This window comes from Hylobates moloch, unplaced genomic scaffold, assembly GCF_009828535.3.
Source record: "Hylobates moloch isolate HMO894 unplaced genomic scaffold, HMol_V3 SCAFFOLD_8, whole genome shotgun sequence".
In the NCBI taxonomy this organism is placed as follows: Eukaryota; Metazoa; Chordata; class Mammalia; order Primates; family Hylobatidae; genus Hylobates; species Hylobates moloch.
In genome coordinates this window covers 85208763-85229590 of record NW_026652283.1, presented here as the reverse complement: position 1 = coordinate 85229590, position 20828 = coordinate 85208763, and the positions used below count along the sequence as shown (strand labels likewise).

The 20828-nt window shown below is 42.5% G+C and overlaps 1 long non-coding RNA gene across 3 annotated transcripts in view; it reads left to right on the top strand.

The window, feature by feature from the left end:
- LOC116473585 (uncharacterized) overlaps positions 1-20828 on the top strand; it is a 114579-nt gene that overhangs the window by 89372 nt on the left and 4379 nt on the right. For 2 of the 3 annotated variants that reach the window (XR_004249345.2, XR_004249347.1), the window contains exon 3: positions 15015-15093. This is a non-coding gene — a long non-coding RNA (uncharacterized LOC116473585). The remainder of the gene's footprint in view (positions 1-15014; positions 15094-20828) is intronic. The other variant, XR_004249346.2, reaches the window with a different exon arrangement.

The window sequence follows — 20828 nt, the reverse complement described above, 5'->3', positions numbered from 1 at the left end:
TGCACTCCAGCCTGGGTGACAGAGTGAGACTCCATCTCAAAAAATAAAATAAAATAAAAAATAAATTACAAATTCAATTTCCCTAATAGTTAAAGGGCTATTCCAATTATCTATTTCATGTTGGGAGAGTTTGGTGTTTTTTGAAGAATTGGTTCATTTTATCTAAGTTATCAAATTTATGTGTGTAGAGTTGTTCATAGTAATTACTATCCTTTTGATGTCTATACAGTCCATAAAATCTCCTGTGCTTTCTTGATATTGATAATTTCTGTTTTCTTTCATTTTTGCTTTATCACTCTAGAAATTTTTCAATTTTCTTGATTCTTTTCTAAGAACCAGATTTCTGTTTCATTCATTTTCTGTACTTTTCTATTTTCAATTTCACTGGTTTCTGCTTGTTACTATTTCCTTTCTTTGCTTGCTTTGGGTTTATTTTGCTCTTTTTCTAGGTTCTTGAGGTAGGAGTTTAGATTATTATTATTTGGGACTCTTCTTCTTTTCTAATATAAGCATTTCTGATGCCCCTTTCCTAGTTCTTTGGCTATTGAGATAATTTTTAGTTTGGGGGCACTTTTATTCAACCTTTTTGTCTGTGCCCTGTTGCATTTACAGGTCGATGGCTTCTTCACCTCCAGGTCTGGAACAGATGAGGCAAAAAGAAAAGCCAGTAAAGTCATCACTGTCATTCTTTGGGGCCCAGGGTCCCCCGCTAGACTTATTCCATCTCTCCTCTTTTCATATCTGTATCTCCATGATGTGAAGATACAGATATAGATACAGCTATATCTAGGCATCTTACTAAACAATTTAATAATTCTAACCACTTTCAAGTGGATGAACTTGGATTTTGGAGGATAATAATCACAAACTTTGAAAAGTACTATGTTTTCTCTTTCTTTCCAATATTTGTACCTCACTTCATTTTCTGGTCACTGCCTTTCCCAAGACCACTGGTGTAATGTGGAAGTGATAACAATGATGGCCATTTATCCCTCTCTTACTTCTTGCATTTCGGTGTTAAATAGAATTGCTTTATAGGTTTCTGTAGGAACTGATGTTTTGAGTCATCAAATGTTGGTACTGAATTTATCAAGATGATTGTGTGGTTTTTCTATTGATTAGTTGAATCATAGTAATGGATTCTTCTAATGTTGAGTCATCCTTGCATTCCTAGGATCAATTCTTCTAGATCGTGTTGTGTTACTCTTTAAAGACACTACTGATTTTGAGTTAGGAAATTATATTAGGATTTTTGCTTATGTATGCATTAATAAGATTGTGCTTAGAACCCCTCCTGCACACCAAACCAATAGCCTCTTTCAGAGGGGTCATTTGTTCTTCCTATGGTCACTCTATTAAATTAATATCGAATTTCCTTTTAAATATTAAATTTCTTCCTATTAAATGCCTTGCCTGGCTTTTGCAGGCATTTTGAGTTGTTGAACTCTGGTCTGTACTTTGCTATTTTAGTGCCATACTATCCACTTTTGGTATCTAGGTTATGCTAGCTTTGTAGAATAAATTGAGACGTTCTATATATTTTCTATGTTCTATGCAGTCTAGCACAGGAATTAATATGTACTTTACACTTTAAAGGTTGTTAAAAGTAAAAAAAAAAAAATGTAGTGAGTAGTAAAACCATCTGGGCCTGGGACCTGGCTGGTGGAGGAGTGGGATCTTTGACTATCTTTTCAACTTTTTTTCCTATAGTTTCTGATCTTTTCAGGTTTTCTGCCTCTTTTTTAATCATTTTAGTAGTTCATATATGTCTAGAAAATTTTTATTTCCACATTTATTCTTCCAAAATTATTTTAAATGTACTGGTATTTGCATATGTACTGTCTAATAATTTGAAATCAAATTCATGTCTGTAGTTATACCCCCTGTATTACTCCTAAGTTTGTTTTGTTTACTCTTTTTCATACTGGTCTTTTATTGATCTTAACATCTTTTGGGTTTTAATGATCAAACCGACTTGTTTGTTTTCCATTTCATCATCCTACTTTTTCTTTATTGAATTCCTTTCTTCTTTTCTTTTTAAAGAACCTTATTATTGTTTAGCACATTTTCAATCTTTCTTATTTTGCATTTTAAACTTTGACTCTGTCTTTGATGCGTCCTGTAAATTTTGAGCTGAGTGCTCTGATTATTACTCATCGCTATATGGTCTCTAATTTCAGCTTTGATTTTCTTTTATAAATTACTCTTGGGTTAGAGCTCCAAGAGATCTGTAGTATTTCTCTTTTGAGGGGTTTATTAAGATTTTATTTCTGGCTGAATACTGAGTCAGGTTTTTTAAGTGTTCTATAGAAATTTAAACATGTATTTTATGTTTGTTGAAAACCGAGCTTACATATGAAAATTATCTAGCTCAATGATTGTGTATTCAAATCATCTATACCCTTACCTGTTTTTTCATCTGCTTGGTCTGTCAATGTCTGAGAAAGATGTGCTAAAGTTCCTCACCATGATTACGGGTTAACAGTTTCTGCTTGCATTTCTAACACTTGTTACACAGTTCCATGCTGTGTTGTTCAGTGGAGAAAGGTTTGTGGCTACTATTATCTTCTAGATTGCATCTTTAATCCATATAAAATATTCTCTTGCTTTTGGCCTTGAATTCTATTTTTGTCTGACATTAATACTGTGTTTCTTGCTTTCTTTTTGACAACATTTAGTTGGTTTATCTCCAGTCACTCTATGTCATTTTAAGTCTTTTGAAAATAACAAACAGCTTGGTTCTGTACATTTCCCATCTGAAAGTCTGTTAGCAGGAGACTCTAAACGGTATTTATTATAGATATTGGTATATTTGGACTTATCCCTGTCATTCATTTTCATTTTCTACTTAATATGCTTCTTGTTTCTCTACCTGCCTCCTTTTTCTTTATTGCTATATTCATAATGTTTTCTTTTTCATCCTTCTGTGCTTTGGAAGTTCTACATACTATTCTTCTTATTTTTTTAATTTTTTATTTTATTTATTTATTGAGACAGGGTCTTGCTGTGTTACCCAGGCTGGAGTGCAGTGGTGCGATTATGGCTCACTGCAGCCTCAACCTCCCAAGTAGCTAGGACTACAGGTGCACACCACCATACTTTTTTTTTTTTTTTTTTAAGAGACAGGATCTCACTGTGTTGCCCAGACTGGTCTTGAACTCCTGGGCTCAAAGTGATCCTCCTGCCTCAGCCTCCCAAAGTGCTGGGATTACAAGCTTGAACCACTGCACCCAGCTGACTCTTTAGTTATTTAAAGCAGAGTATTTAATCCTTATCATTGATGGGAAACTATAATTTTAATCAAAACTTGTAATCTACCCTCCCCCACCAAGACAAAATCTTTAGCACATTTTTACATGTTTTTAACTTCCAAGGATTTCTCACCTCCTGATTGTCCTTTTTTCACAATAACCTGTTGTTGTTTTACCAGTGCACTGTATCTTTGGAGAGAGAGAAAGAGTCTGCGTGTGTAGTGTATAAGTTCTGTTATCTGCATTGGAGTCTAGTTCTATTTATCCTCAACTGTCTCTATTGGGCAAATGATTTCCCCAAATATCTGATGATTCTTGCCTGTCCATTCATATTTTAAATACACAAATGTGTGAACTGATGGTCATGTGTTTCCTCAGCAGTCATGAGCCTTGGTTTCCACTGCAGATCTCACGTCTGGAGGGAAGGGATGACTAAGAGCCACATGTCAGTAGCAGGTTTCCCTTTGGGGGGCCTGGGAAGTGAGCAGCCCGCTGCTGGGACCTCCATGGGGTGTCATAGGGAAGCTTCATCCTGTGGAGCAGTTTCCCAGAGCTCACTTCTGAACAGAGTTGTGTTTCTCTTTTCCTCACCTTATCCTTGACGCTGTCTACTGAGGTACCTTGTGCCCTCTGACTGATGTTCTAGACTCAGTATCCCGGAGGACAGTCCCTACACATTCTAGACCAATTCCCAGCCTTAAGGGCTACACTCGTGGGTCAAGCTGGGTCAAGCTTGGTCACACACACTGCCTCCAGCCTTCCACACAGCTGGGGAAGGGGCAGGAAGGATTGGTTCCTGTGTGTAGACTATCTTTTAACTTAGTCTGCCCTTCCTCCACATTTGGAGGAGTTTTTTCAGCCTACCATTGTGAAGACTCTCTTACCTCTGCTGAGCCTACCACTAGGCCCGTGCAGGGTAGCAGTTCACTACTGTAACTTTCCCATCAACCTGCCCCACCTGCTTTCTGTCTTCTAGAAGTTCATCAATGTACCTGGGATGCTAATAGGGCCCACCTTTCAGTGCTATTAAGGATTTATTTTCTTTCTTGGTGAAGGGAAGAAAACATTTATGCTTGGTCTGCTATCTTGAACCAAAAGTCTAGAAGGGGGTTTAGGATGTTACAAACATAGCTTTTTGAGTGAAAAAACAAATCACTAAAATATTTTTTCTATAAATAATTCTAAAAGAGACATCTCTTTTCCTTTAAATGTTAGTCAAATAAAATATAGGAATGTAGTAGTGTTTGTCTAAGATTAGAATGAAGTAGTGGGCACTACTGTCCCTACAGAGGCTGAGTGTTGGGGCTGAGCCTGTATTGGCAGCATTGGTCATATACACTGTCTGCCTGTATTAAAATGTAACTACTATTAGCAAATGAAATTAAATACTTCAGTTGCCTAGTAACTAATCCAATCTGAGAAAGAAGCAAAAATAGAATACATAAATTTAGAAATTTTAGGCCACGTGCCAAACAAAATATTCTTGCTATATCCTTTTGATCATCTGCGATTTGAATGGAAGAAAGAGTATTTTGGTGTCAAGGCAACATTTGTGTTGACATTTCTTGGAAAAAGTGAATACTGCTTGATAACTGAACATACGTGAGAAATCATCTGGCTTCCCAGGGACCTCTGGCCACACTATCCCTCAAAATCACCAAATGGAAGGAGCTCTGACTAGTAGCAATTTATTTTTCTGACTTAATTAAAAAGCCAAAGGGCATTATGTGATGTCAGCCACATTGTACTGTTAGAAGAAAAGTATAAACCATCTCTTTTACCCATTTTCATGAAAATAAAACTATCAAGCAGCTTTTCAACAAGACACAAAAAAATTAAGAAACAATTTAATGTTTTGTGTACGTGAAGTAATTACTGGGGGGCCATATATTACAGTTCAAAGAAATACCATGATATTGACATTAAATGTGATGTCAGTTACTTCAAATATTACTTTTTTCTGTCTCCATTAAAAAATGAAAAAATGTATTTACAGATGACATATTTCAAAATAGTAAGTAAAAAAGAAAATGAAAAAATTATTCCCCTCCAAATAAAAAGAATGTAAAACTTAAAGAAGACTTATAAGACTAGTACAATGAATTTCATATACTCTGGACCCAGATTGATTACTTTATAACTTCTCTCCCTGTCTCCCTTTCTCTCTGTCTCTCTTACACACACACACAAATGTGTGCGTGTACATATATACACATTCTCCCCTAAACCATTTGGGAATTAGTTTGTCTTTAAATATTTCATTATGTATTTCCTGAGAACATAACCAAGCACAATTATACAATTCAGGAAATTTAACATTGATATAATATTGTATCGGTAAAATTGTATTAGTATTGTATTGATACAGTATCACTATCCATATTCACATTTTGCCACTAGTCCCAATAATGTCCTTTACAGACATTTCTTTTTCCCTTGATCCAGGATTCAGTCCAGTAGCGTGCATTGCATTTGGTTATGTTTCTTTGATCTTCATAATGTGAAACAGTCCCTCCAGCCTTTCCTGTCTTTCATAACATTGACATTTTTGAAGAAAACCAAGAATGGCTCTTATTTTGGGTTTTTGTGGTATTTCTTCATGCTTAGATAGAAGACACATTTTCAGTCATTAATCGCAATCTTCTTTTGAATAATCTAAGTCCTTAAGAGGACCATCAGGTAGAAGGTGGTTAGCAAACATCAGAGCCTATCAGTCCAAAGCGTAGCTGGGTCAGGTGTGGCTCTTGGCTGGGGGTGGCTGGCAACCTTGCCAGCCCAGGCCCATGTGCCGAGGGCGGTGGCCCCGGCTCTCTGGTGTGTCACCACTTGGCACACAGTAGGCACTTCCTAACAAAGTATGCAGGGACTCATTCCAAAATAGGAAGGCAATCATTTGAGCATGAAACCTATTTTTTCCACTCTCTCTTAGAAATATAAAAGCTCATAAAAGAAGAGGCCACAAACATTAGCAAAAATATTTGGGCTATCTAAATGTTCTTCTTTTACTATTAGCAAGTTAAGTATATATATATGTATATATATATATATATACACACATATATATACACACACACATAAATACTTTAAGTTCTAGGGTACATGTGCACAATGTGCAGGTTTGATACATACGTATACATGTGCTATGTTGGTTTGCTGCCCCCATCAACTCACCATTTACATTAGATATTTCTCCTAATGCTATCCCTCCCCCAGCCCCCCAACCTCGACAGGCCCCGGTGTGTGATGTTTCCCGCCCTGTGTCCAAGTGATCTCATTGTTCAGTTCCCACCTATGAGTGAGAATATGTGGTGGTTGGTTTTCTGTCCTTGTGATAGTTTGCTGAGAATGATGGTTTCCAGCTTCATCCATGTCACTGCAAAGGACATGAACTCATCCTTTTTTATGGCTGCATAGTATTCCATGGTGTATATGTGCCACATTTTCTTAATCCAGTCTACCATTGATGGACATTTGGGTTGGTTCCAAGTCTTTGCTATTGTGAAAAGTTTTTAAACTGATACCAACTTGAACTGTTTAAAGACAGTTGATAATTTGAAGGGTGAGAATTATGAGTAAACATCACTGGCAATGGAAATAAGTTAGTAAAATAGGCTAAAAAGGGAAGTTCACATTCAGGCCAGTGGGCTAAATGTATATAACCTACCCATCTTAAAGTCAGGTTTTGCCCCCACATCCACGTTTTCAATGATGGATTAGGTTAGGGAAGGTTTTTGTGGGAACTGTGTGTGTATGTAAGAGCTTATGTTTACATGTGGTTGGATTTGGAAGAGGAAATATTCAAAGACCTGTTTCTTGTTCTCAGGACGTAAGAGTTCCATGTCTAAGTGTCCCAGGGCCACAGATTTTTCACTGGCATGGCCTATTATCACCCACATCCACAGGCATGTGCACATTATAAATTCTGGACAGTGTCAAACAGTTCTTTTTGGCCTCTGTGTGCAACCTCTTTGGTGTCCAACTTCATTCCTTTCTGCAGCTCTTTCCTTCTCTTCCTCCATTCTCATCTTTCTGCAGTTTTTGCCAATCTCAAAAGTGCAGGCCGGAAACATTATAGTAATCGCCCCAGGGCTGTGATGTCAAGTTCTTTGGACTTCTCACCATAATGCTTTGTGCATCCTTCTGATTTGCAACTCTTATTTTTTTATGGCTTGAACCTGAGTCATCGTTCTGAGCTTAAGTTCTTACCGGCTCTCTTCAGCTTCCATAATACCTTCTCAACTGCTTCCCCTCTCCTCTGCTTTGTGCAAAGACCAAGGGAAGAGTGGGCAGCTCTTTGGAACAAAGATGTTGCTTCTCAGTCTTTTATTTATTCAAAAAGCATTTATTGAGCATCTACTATGTGCCAGGCACTGTTCTTGGCATTAGAGGTAGAGGTGAACAGGTCAGATGAGCTCCCCACCCTCATGGAGTTTACATTCCAGTGGGAATCATGTGGTAGACTGGGATGTAAATACAGGAAGTTCATAGTTTCCGATGGAGATAAGCATTAATGATGACAATCAAATGGGTTAACATGAAAGACAGCAGGAAATGGTTAGGGCACTGACCCTGCCTCCCAGTCTGTCCTCTCAGAGAGGATGCCCTCTCTAACTATGGGTTTTGCTCTGGTACTCCTCTGCACAAGCTGCTCGTCTGTTCCCTCTTTTCCCTTGGGCTGGATCCAGGGTAAGTATGGGGGGAGATGCCAGCAAGACCCTACGAGCTCCTTAGGAAATGCTAAATTACTTGGAGTCAAGACAGGGTGTGTACCTCTCACAGGCATAACCTGGGGGTCAAGGAACTGAATGATCCCATTCGATAATCTGAGAACTTACTTCCTAAAGAAAAAGACTTAGTTCATTCAAGGCGAAGCTAATAGAGCATGATTTGTTTAACCTAATTTTTATGTGGAAAAAAATCAGAACTATGGTACAACAAATTTAGATTAGATACCATCTTGCTTATACTTTCTAGACGTGATGTGACTATACTGTACTGTGTAGTTAACTCAGTGATTTCTGTAACTCTTAGTAATTACCATTTCAATTACATCTGCCCCTAAAATCGGGCCATATGCAAGTCTCTCGTATATTATTTATCTTTCAAAACGAAAAGGTAACAGACTGAAATTATGACTTTAAACAATGTAGGCATTATTTTTCCCACATCTTTTCAAAAGGTCACATCTTTGGGCTAAGGTTTAAATTTTGGAATGCATCTAGCTAGCTTGGGTTGGGCATGAGAGGAAGGAACAGCTGTATCTGTTCAGGGGTTAATTGGTAACAATCCTCTAAGCCATTGAAATGAATTCTTTTCCTCAGGCTGATGCCAGAGATAGTTGTATTATGAATTTAGCTGTGAGCAATTTTACATTGTATAGTACATAAGAGAGCATACACATTGTCCAATAAAAGACACGTGCTCTCACCAAAACTTAACCTAAGGTACTCATTTGGGGAGTGAGAGAGCAAGGCAGTTCTCATGCCTTTGGTAGGACAGAACCACTGCATCCAGCCAGGCCAACCTCACTTATATGTGGTGCTTCTCCATAGTCTGAAAAGGGCTTCCTTAGTCCTGCCATAGCACAAAGCTCAGATTCTCTTTGACCTTCACCCTGTCCTGCAATCCATGGGCTATGTGGGCAGCCCCGGGCCAGGGGAGCACTGGTTGGAGGGCTTTGATGCCCCCACCTTGCTTTGAAGGGGACACAGGGCACTGCTCTCCTTTCCTCTGCTATCTCCGGATTCCAAAACTCCTGAAAATGACAGATGCCCAATGGTAGAGCTGAAATGAACACCTTTTTTGCATTTTCAGTTGAGGTGGCCCATGAGGGACAACAGAGGCCTCCCTGGAGAGACTGTGGCCCACATAACCCTCACCAAGGTCAACAAAGCAAGGCCAGAAGGTCAAACATCCTGCCTTCAGGGATTTGTAGCCCTTTAACCTCTGGAGAGAGAAAGTTCAAAAAGGAGGTCCCTTGAATGGCCCAGTGCACAGATTTTATCACAGTACAACACAACACACGGACCGAGATTTCTCTACCCTTCCCACACCTGAGCAGCACCAGTCTGCAACATCGTAAGGTTCCTAAGCAAAGAAAGCATAAAACTGGCAAAACCTGAGTGTCCCTGTGATTCCCTGGTGAACTTAATAGCCCTCCCACCTCTACCCCATGGGTCCGCCACCATCTTTCCTTCTTCTGAATCCTAAATGCGGCCAGCTATGGCCTAGAAAGTGTGGACCACTCACATGGTGCCTTACCCCAAGAGCAGCCTCCTAATCCAGAGAGAGACAGACCCAAACGAGGAGGAGAAAATAAACAATCTTCCATCTGCAAGAGCCTTTTTTTTTTTTTTTTTTTTTTTTTAGCACAATGTGAAAGTAACCTAAAAGATAAAAGTAAAAACTTGAGATTCCAAAGAAAATGAACTGTTGTGGAAAGCATGATATATACACGATTGCACTCCATGACTGTCAAAATGCAGCAGGGAGAATCATTGTCCCTTGGTAATTATGCGCATCCATTAGCATGGCATCCATTCTTTGTCAGAAGCGTTTGGTGTCAGTCTCTCCAGAGAAGCACACAGCTCGCGTGGCCTGCAGTTAGATGGCCAGGACGCACCTCCCCCAGGGGAATGCTGCTGCTAACACCATATTAAAGGCAGAGTTTGTTGGGTTTTGTTTTTTTAATCTCAGATGCCAGTGCAGGGCACAAGATGTTTATTATAATTTTATAGACACCTCTAACAAAAGCTTCACTCAGGAAGGAAAATTAAATGTTAAGGTTTCAGGGATGGTGGGGGTAGGGTGGTAAGCTGCAGAAGGTTGGAAAAGAGAGGGGAAGTGTCATTTCCTTTAGGAAAGAGAAAGACGGGGCAAGCCATAAACATAGCTTCATTCCCAAGCTGGCAATTCTTACACTTAATATGTTTTGTCAGGCAAGTCTTCAATACAGATTAAAATGAAATGCCAAGTAATTTCCACCTCTCGGCCGCTCATGTCTGTGAACAATGGAGAGTGTTTTGATGAATGTCAGTTAATGGCACTTACGCTCTTGTAGATTTCATCCTCGCAGCAAGGTCTAAGAAATGGGGGGTTAGGGGGCTATCTGTGTGTGGAGGGGAGGGATTGGGAAGATTGGTCCATAATCCCCTTCTTACTAATTTGATTCATACTGATGGAAATTGAAAGTGAACCAAAAACAAAATCAGGATGCCCAGAGAAGACGACTCTTTGTTGTTAATTAGGCTCAAAGCAGAAAACATGACTTCTAAGAGCTGGGTCCACTAGGAGAAGGATTTCTTTGCGTTTAGATTTTGCCAGGCAGCTTCTACTCCAGTGGAAGGGGCCGGCTGCATTGCTGGGGTCTAAGTCTTTGGTTCAACTGGGAAGTTTGCAGCAAGTCTCTCAATAGTCACACTTTCCAGTCAGTTCCATCCTGACACAAACCCGAGACTGCAAAACCCACAGGCTGAGCCTTGTTATCTCATTTCCCCGCACATCACTGCCTTTGCAATTTTGCATTCTGAACTCCCAGTGTGGGGTAATTTTGAAGAGTAGGATAAAAACTGAAGCGCCAGCAGAATTCTATCACCCAGGGATTTAAATCCTCACCTTCCTCACAACTGGCATGTGCAGTGTACTTATTTCTCTTATCCTGTTCTTAAGCTTGATTGGGAGGATTTGGTTTTCGCTTATTCTCTTACTGCCTGGAATAGGAGCTTTAACTGGAAATTGCTGACTAATTTTACGGTTGTGTAGGTAACAGGGAACACTTCTGTCTGGTAATCATTGTGAACAACATCTCTCTGTATTCAAAGTCTAGTGAGTTACATTGGTATTCCCTTCACAATCGCAGTGACCAGCCCATTGACTCAGCTTTGGTGCTTACGTGTTTCTTGTTGGTTTGCTTTTTGGAATCACTGCTTACCAAATTTTGTAGTATCAAACCCAGCCTTTTTAGATGTTGAATCAAAGAAATTCCTGGGAGGTATGGAAAAATTATTTGCCAGAAATGGAAGTCACAAGAGCAAGGGGAATAAAACTAAGGTGTGTTGGGCTCCTCTGTTCTCCTATGTACCCCATGCTCATTCCCTCTCCCCCACCTCATCTGCAGAAAAACCCTCTGAAGGGGTTGCTGTCCCTAGCTCACCCAAAGGAAACTGAGCTCACTGGCTTGCTCAAGACCCTGCATGGCTAGGGAGGCCAGAGCAAGGCAGGCTGATGGGTCTGTCTGACCCAAAGTCCAGCTCTCTCACTGAAGCCTTATCTTTTGGAAAGCTTCCAACAGTAACTCAGGAATTGAGCTTACTTGCTAAAAAAAAAAAAAGAAAGAAAAAAAAGATTGATAAAACAACCTTCTGGTTATACTTGTACACTGATGCTGAATCCTGTTTTAAATGTTTTAACCTTGCACATTCCGGTCAGTGATTCGTCTCAAAGCAAAAAACATGATTTCCGAGAACTGAGTCCACTTGGCAGAGGATCACTTTGCATTAAAGGAATCATACATTTTCTCATGTACGTTTCAGAGGCCGTGTGAGTTTTCACCTTCCTGGATAATCAGGAATGTCCATTTTGCTGCCAGTTCTAGGCTTTTCAAAACTAAAGTTTTAAAGAAGTGCTTCTAAAACATGAATGAAATGGAATGGCATGAATCGGTCTCCCGTCTTCATCGGGGGCATTTGGAAAAGCAGTGAAGAGTAGGCAACCTGCCTGCCTGTGAGGAAAGGAAGGGCCACACTCCCTGAAGATGGCTGGGGACAGGAGGACTGTGGCTCAAGCACAAGCCAAATGCTCGTGACTGACCCAGAAGCCCACAACCACTCCCCGCCATCACGATCCAGAGGCACACTGTTGTCTCGGCATCTGGGGAATGAGCACCAGCCACCCGGGCTTGTCATCACTATCACTGGGAGAATGGTGGAGGCAGGGGAAGCACATGAGTGAGGCCGAGTCTCCATTTCCTCACCCATTAAGTGGGGGCAATGACGCCCACCTTTCAGGGTTGCTGCAAGGCTTGGGGAGGGGGTTTGTGGAGCATCAGGCATGGTCAGGCTTGGTGAAAGATGGCTACTGCAACAGAGGGGTTGCAGAAGATTCCAGCTAAGCCAGCTATCTCTAGCCTTCCTCAGCCAACCTGAACTCAGTTACTGCTGCTTTTTCATAGTCTGTCTTTGATAACAATTCAAGTCTTCTTGCATTTGGAGGGAGTATATAGGTGGGAGTTTAAGGTGCCAGGGAGGTGAATATTGAGTCTTCAGCCCCCTCCTGGAAAGACTAATTCAGAAAAGCAGCTTTGTCAGGCCAGAAAGCTGCAGGGCGTCTCCTCAGGTTCTTTCCTCTGGGACCTTCTCAGGATCAGAGGGATTCTTCAGTTTCTAAATCAAAGTAAAATCTCTGGCAAAACACCAAAATAGAGCAGAGTGTCTCTGTCAGCCAGTTTTGCTTCCTGAAGAACCGTTTCCGCAGGCAGAAACACCAGTGGTCACTAGAGGAGCAGGAGGGTTGCAGCCCAGGAGCCCTGCCTCAGCCTAGACCCTCCACCAAGCGGAAGGCAGGGGATTTTCTGCTTCCCAGGGCAGCAGGGGCATCCCTACAAAAGGATTACAAGATTTTGCTAATTTACATTGGTGAAAACCTGAAGAATGTGCATAGGAATGGATTTAAGGATGTTGGACCAAAGATAGAGTTGAGAGATCCTGAATTTTATATGTCAGCTGAGCAGCTGGAAGTGGCTCCAAGAGATAGTTTGGTTGGTTAGCTGAAAGTGAGACTCAATGGTTCTACATTCCATGCGGTTTCCAAAACTTCCTTGGCATCATGTAACAGGAAGGAATCAAAGGCTTAGAAGGCTGGGATGCGGGAATCAATTTATCATGTGAGCCCTGCACACCCACATTCACACTCTGTCCCTGGAGCAGGCTCAGAGGATACTCCCTTCAGTAAGGCCTTGAGCAGCCTGTCAGTGACTTTTCACATCCCCATTGGCCTGGGAGATCACTGCGGTGGTTGAGCTCCATAGGCTGGACACATTGGTGGGGGTGCTGCCATTGAGATGGGCTCTCTGATTTCAGTGGAGGTGGTAAGATCACTTTGTGTCAGAGACCAGAGATAGGCACTTAACTGCCAGGGACAGAGTGGGCACAGTTACCTAATGGGCATCAAAATTGTTTTTCAATATTGCCATCCAGCTCTTCTACCAACGTGAGTTGTGTGAGGTTTCCTCTCTCCATTATTTTTCTTTGCTTTTACTACAACTACCTAAACACTGTATACCCTATCTTGGCTATTAATTGATACCTCTATTTTGATCCTTTAAAATTTTTCTTCCACATCCTGGAGAAAACCTCTTCCAAGGACATAGTGGGTGCCACAAATACATTATCATTTGGCATAATGGACCCTGAGGCCAGGGGCGTAATTTAGAATGAATGTGCCAAGCGTGTGCCACTCCTTCAGGACAGAGCTGGCGATGGGAACTCCCCACTTTGGTATCTGGGCTTATTTCTGTGGTATTAGAGGCACCTCTTGGTGAGCTGCCAATTACTGTGACTGTTGATTGAGCCCAAGGATTATCTGTTATTCCCTCTACCAGCCAAGGAGAATGTCATCCCATTTTACAGATGGAGAAACTGTCATCTAATCATTAGGTGTGTGTTGCTGAGCTTTCTCCTTCTATCCCACGTACCCAGAGTGTCCCTGCAAGAGCCCCTTTCAGACCTCCTGGAGTGCAGTGTGCTCATCTTAACGCCCCTGCCAACTTAGTTTGAATCAATGTTGTGGAGGAGCTGACTTGCTCATCTTTACTTTGCTAGTCTGGACCCTTCATAGGAGTCAAGAAAATAAAAAGCATTAGTTTCAAAGGAAAGCTAAAGATGTTTGCTAAATATGTATGGTCCCTACCAACCTGTAGTTTCATAAAGGTTAATTGGCTGCTTTAAGCTCCACTGCCTCAGTTTCCCCCATCTGCAAGATGGGGACAAAACCGTGACCTATTCCCCATCTTGTCACATCCCATTTTATTGCCTCTCAAGGACAAGGAGAACTGAAGTGCAGCCATATCGTCAGCTGAGAAGATGGGCTTTGCTAAAGATTTTCTCATTTCACCCCTGTCTCTTCAGCTTCACTTAAAAGTCCCCCTTCTCCTGCCCCCAGGTCTGTAGCTATTGCCTTAGCCCTCAGGAGTAGGGAACAAAGGAAGCACATCAGCTAAGTTGTGGACTTGGTGCTTGTCTAAAGAGTATCCCATCCTTTTTTTTTTCTGTCTAGTGATATAGAATGGGAGGGAGCAGGCGGGAGGGAAGGATGGTGTCACAAACACACACAGTCTGAGAGCACCCAGCCCTAAAACAGAAAACTCTTCATCCTCTCACCACCTATGCTTCAAAGATTCATAAAATCATGTCACTAGAAGCATCACGTGAAGTGAACTAAGAGGCACTTGAGGGTGCATGATAATGTTAGCTGTGCCTTGTCACTTTGTTAAAGAATGTGCAAGTGCAGGGAAAATCCAGCAGTGAGTGCCCAGGCAGGCAGAACTCTTCACCCACCACACCCTCCCCCCCCTCCCCTCGACCACCCACCCCCACCCACAGTTTTTTAGCCCAGGGTTAAGATGGCAGGTCCATTATATAGTGGACCATCTTTCATGGTCACTATGAAGTTCAACTGAGTCCCAAGTTTGCTTTTGCTGAGTCTGAAAAGGCTTGCCTTGAAGTTAAGGTGACAAGAGAGTGACTGATTCCTGAAAATTTCTTGCAGAATGAAGGATGAGGTTGGACTTCTCAGTTTGTGTCCAGAACAAGGATGGAGAGGCTCAGCAGCACCAACAGGTCAGTAGGTAGGTTTTTTCTGTGCCATATAATTGGGTTCTGAGTTGCTGCAGCCATGGCATTGGGCCAGGCACGTGATGGTCTGCTTTTGAGGCTCAAGGGTATTGTTATTTCCATCTGAGCAATAAGAAAACAAGCCCAGAGTGAGCACTGGACAGCGTTACAAGGCTGTAGAACACAGCAAAGTCAGGGGAGTGGTCAGCTCTGGGGCATAGAGACATGACTCATGTCCCTGCCCCTCTCCACCCTCTCCCTGGGATTCACTTCCCATGGGGAAGGGGTCCTTGCTCTTGTCTGTGCTTCAGACACTGTCTCAGAATATGGTCTTTCAGTGTCAACATTAAAATTTAATACTTACGGTTATGGAAGTGTTTTACTTTGAGCCAAGTCTCAGGGACATTTATCTACGCATTCCTCATTCAGTTATGTCAGTAAATAATTGCACAAATAATTTTTTTAAAAGTGTTACCAAGAAAGCTGCATGGACCCCTTGAATTCTGTCCCCTGCCTTGGTCTCTTCCACTTTCCTGTTCTTCCTGTTTGTGCATCTGAATAAGCCCCTTCCCCAGGCATGTGAGCACATCCATTTGCAGGAAAGCTGCCCCTACCCCCAGGACTGGAGGCTTTTTTGAGGTGTGGTACAAAGAGCCAGAGTTCCAGAATTCACCAGCTCCAGCTCACCTGTGTCTCCCTCAGGGGCGAACAGAGGTGGATCCTTGAGCTGCTCCAATAATGACATTCTGGAAGAGTCATGTCAACCTCTGTGCCTCAGCCTAGAGTCTGGGGAGAGGACCCCCCCATGAGGCGACTGCTCGCAGCCCCCAGAAGTTGGTTAAGAACTATAGGGTGATTTGGATTTGTAAGTTGTCCTTCAATTTTGCTAGTGATTTCTCTAAATAATGGCCAGGAGATCTGACAGGTCTGGAGGTGAGACTGAAGTGAGTCATTGCCGGTGTCAGCATGTGTGTGCCAGTGTCTCCCAGCTCAGGCTGCAGAGGAGTGTAAGAGAGGGTGACTCATTCATTCTCAGAAGCCTGTTCTTGGTTACCTTTCCCTGAGTATTTTGTGGTGGTGTTGAGGTAACTCATTTTGTTCAGAAGCAGAACTTCCCCTTACTGCTACTCTACGAAACCATGTTTCATTAAAGAGTTTTCTTCCTCCAAAACTCTATTAGCTGATGCATTTTTTTAAGAGAGAGTTTCTTGGGAGAACTACTGGAAAGAAGAGAATACAAACATATTGTTTTAGTCCTGTTCTTGCTCTGCTATAAAGAACTACATGAGACTGGGTAATTTATAAAGAAAAGAGGTTTAAATGGCTCACGGTCCCACAGTCTGTATAGGAAGCGTGGCTGGGAAGGCCTCAGGAAACTTACAATCATGGCGGAAGGGGAAGCAGCCTACGAAATTTCACAGGGCTCCAAGGCCAGGAATTGTGGGGAGGAAGCAGGACTTTTAAAAAGAAAAATTAGGTCTCTGCTGCTAACCAGAAATGCCCAGCCAGGCCTTTGAGGTCTCAATGCCAGTCAAGTTTTCAAACAAATATACTTTCCAAATATACATTTTGTCTGACAAGAAAGCATTTTGAGTTCTGGCAACAGAAATGCGAGAGCTGAGGCAAAAGAGGTGGGCATGCAGGAGGAAGTGAGAACAGCTTACCTGCTCCTGTGGGCAGAGCCCAAAGGCCCCCTCCAGGGCCCCCTCTGTCGGGGCGGGCAGTCTCAGGTTTGCTAGGATGGTTTGCCCCCAGGGTCCTGGGCAGGCAGCAGGATAAGCGACGTCAGTAACCCCATGAGTACTGACCACAAGGTCAGGGCGTTTGAGAGAAAATGGAGACAGGATTGTCTCGTTCACTTATTAGTAGGCATTTGTCATATACCAGGTAAGGAAATAATCCTCCCATTGTCAATATAGCTTAATCCTTGTGTTGTCTATATGTCTTTCGAGGCTTGCAGGGGAGGGAAATGCTTTGTCAGAAGAAATCCCTTTTTGGAGATAAATGCAGATGCACCTCCTTTTACACAATGGGCATGACCCTTAAAATGAAGTGTGTCTCACACATGATATTCAGGGCAGCAAGGAAACTTACCTTTTCACATAGTCCTCCTAGAGCTTTTGAGGACGTCACTCCTTAGGTGGGTTTTGTGTAAATTGAGTTTCCATAAAGGTTTTTCAGCAATTTGCTTGGTTTCCAAAATAAGCAACAAATACTATTCAGTAAAGGCAAGGAGGTGACAATCCTTAGTGCCTCAAGTCCTAGCCATCTCTGATGATCAATACTCATGGGATCTTCACTTCCTTGTTATTACTGCCTTCCCAACTGTCCTCTACCAGCCTGGTAACTGAGATGACCACAATTTTTAAAAAAAGAAAAAAATCCAACCACCTTAAAGCATTTAAAATTCAAATAAGAATTAGAAAGCAGAGTTCTGAGAACAAGGTCAAAAGAAGGTCTCTTTCAGTTGTATGAAAGTGTCACAGTTAAATCCTTGTGAATAGAGGAACCCAAGCACTTCCATCCCTCAGACAGGTTGAGAGTATGGAGCATAACTCTAGAACCACCCAAAAAATAGGATTTAGACAACTTCAATTTGGCCAAAAAAAAAAAAAAAATGCAACTAACTGAGGCATGAAATTCACACTGTGGAAAAGAAGAAATCATAAATTCCCTCCCTGATGCTAAGTCGCGTTCAGGCAAAAGCAAATTTTCTGACAGTGAATCAACCACTAAAAAAAGCTGCTTGCAGCACAGGGCACAGAGCAGACTTCTCAAACACTGGTGCTTATTATTCTGCTTCCAGCCTTTATTTCTCCTACCCCTCCCCTCTGAAAGCCTCGCTCAAACACAGCAATCCATCCACAGAAGAGCTACGCCTTTCCAAGATTAATTACAAGCAGGGGCCACGTGTCTGGGCTGGATGTGTGATTGATCCTGCAGGAGGAAATGCAATGGGAAGCTAATGAGAAGCTAATGCTGCCTTTTATCCAGTAAGCAAAGTTCAGAGATGTTTACATTCTGCTAGTTAAGCACGACCTAAGATGAATGGACTGTCTTCTCAGCATGAATTCTCGCCAAGGCAACACATGCATGTGTCTCAGAGGACCTCACCTGGGCCACAGAGGCCAGAGGGTCAGAACTCCTAATTTTGCAAATAGCTTGATTCCATCATGTTTTAATTAGCAAAATGATTGTATTCAAGAGATTGGTGAATGAAAAGTAGATTAAGATCAGTGCAGCAGAACTGGGATATATAGGGTTAGAATTGGGATGTATAGACCAGTGGGAGGTGTGGAGACTAGATAGGGGTCCTTGCAGCTAATTCTGCAATTGGCAGGCAAGAGAGTACTCTTAGCACACCCGATGAAATGTGCTAAGATGCTGGAATTTCCTAATTTTTACAGAAAAGAAGTCTTGTTTTTTGCTATATCCTCCCCTCAGGAGAAAAATTAAAAACTAAGTACTAGATTCATCAAAACAATCAGAGGAGGAGGAAAATATTTCATGTGGCATAGCTATACCTTGGAAAAAATAAATGACAAAGAGAGTTGGTAATTCAGGAGGTCCACCCCCGACTCTGATGCCCAGCAGCTGAAATGGCATCACACCAAAGATGTGTTGTGTAGCCCTATAGCCTGGAAAGCCCCTGGTCTCTATGGCCACTTTCTAGCTATGACTTTGGGTAAGCTAATTGTCATTTCCAAGCTTCCATTTCCTTAAGTGGGAAATTGGTAAAACAGTACTATTTCAATTAAAGAAGATAATGGGCCCGGTACCGTGGCCCACACCTGTAATCCCAGCACTTTGGGAGGCCGAGGTGGGTGGATCACGAGGTCAGGAGATCAAGACCATCCTGGCTAACATGGTGAAACCCCGTCTCTACTAAAAATACAAAACATTAGCTGGATGTGGTGGTGGGCGCCTGTAGTCCCAGCTACTCTGGAGGCTGAGGCAAGAGAATGGCATGAACCTGGGAGGCGGAGCTTTCAATGAACCGAGATCGCGCCACTGCACTCCAGCCTGGGCGACAGAGCAAGACTCTGTCTCAAAAAAAAAGAAGATAATGAATGTGAAGCATCCAGGCTGGTAACAGGAACATAGTACATGCTCAACTCATGATAAGACTATTTGTTAGACGTTCCAGTAGCACCTGGGAAAAGCAGGAGGGAAAGGGCAGTGTTCAGTGGCTGGGTTGGCAAGGGAAGCATACTGCTCTTTTGTGTAGCAAAATACTTTTCACACAGAGGGCAAAAATCCTGTCCTGACACTTCTGACACCAAATAGGTTTAATGTCCTCCCCTCACAGTTACCATAATGATGTCTAGGCACTCACATCAGGATGCATATTCAGCTCTGTCCAAACATGGGACTTTCAAATCTATACATGCACACCATCATCTAAAAACCACTCATAAGTCTTAGCAAGAATTAGATTAGACTAAGACAAAAAGGACTGTATGGAGCTGAAGGCTATTTGGAGCAAGAAATCAGCCAGAGTGAACTGTGGTTTAACAGCAGTGAGCACCGCCTCATCTCTAGAGTCTGTGTTGGAAACCAGGCCCCATGCTGGCAGCTTTCCCTCCCCAGTCCCACATAACTCTCACAACATCTACATGAAGGCTGTGGGGAGATGAGGAAGCAGATGGATGGAGAATTGGAGAGGGAAGCCCAGGTGCTTTGCAGGGGCTCCATAACCATAATGGCCATTATTTATGGGGCACTTACGGTGTTCCCAGCGGCATGCCATGCACCTCACATGTACTTTATTTAATCCTCACAATAACCCTGCTGTGTAAAACCAAGTCTCGCCATTGCTAATGTGGGGATTTTAAGAGTCTCACAGGTCAAGTTACTTGCCCAAAGTCACACAGCAGCAGGCCTAGGACTCAGGCCCTGGGGAACCTAATCACAGTCCCAGTGCTTATACCCCCAGAATGCTTCCTCACATCCACCAAAGGCTACCAGGGTAACATAGAGACCAGCGGGAGGCATGGAGACTAGATAGGGGTCCTTGCAGCCAGATTTCTGTAATTCGCAGGCAAGAGAGTACAGTTCATATCTGAAGACCCTAAAAGATATGCCCATGTGGAATTTTACCAGGCGCTCTGCCTGTGTACTATGCAAATGGCAGTGAGTTTTGACAAATTTCCCAGTCTATGCTAATATCAGCTTACATTTACCCACTACCTGCTATATGTGTGCCAGCACTGTTCTGAGTGACTGACATGTATTAACGCAGAATCCTTAACAGCAATCCTGTGTGGCCGGTGCTATGGTTATGCCTATTTTACAGATGAGCAAAATGAGGCCAGAGAGGTAAAGCAACATGCTTAGTGTCACAGAGGTAGAAGTGGTCCAGCTGGGATTTGAACCTGAGCAAATGTGCCTATAAGGCCCACCCATGCTGTTACCCACACGGGGACACGAACTAGAAGAGCAACACACTGTGGGGCCTGGAGATTCGGCTCCTCCGTGTGTCAGGTATTCACCTGCAGGAAGGGATGTGCCTCATCTAACTAACAATTCATGTTAACGATTCCACTAAGCCTTAAAGAGGACAGCACCAAAGACAAGTGACAGGTATGCTTTCCATTCAACCATCCTCAAGCCCTTCACGTCCTTTGTGGTAACTGTGAGGGTGGAACGTTAAACCTATTGGGTGTCAGGACAGGACAGGATTTTCCAGCCATGGAAAAGAGATGTTTAGCTGATCTTCCTGTTTTAACCCTTTTCACTTAGCACATTC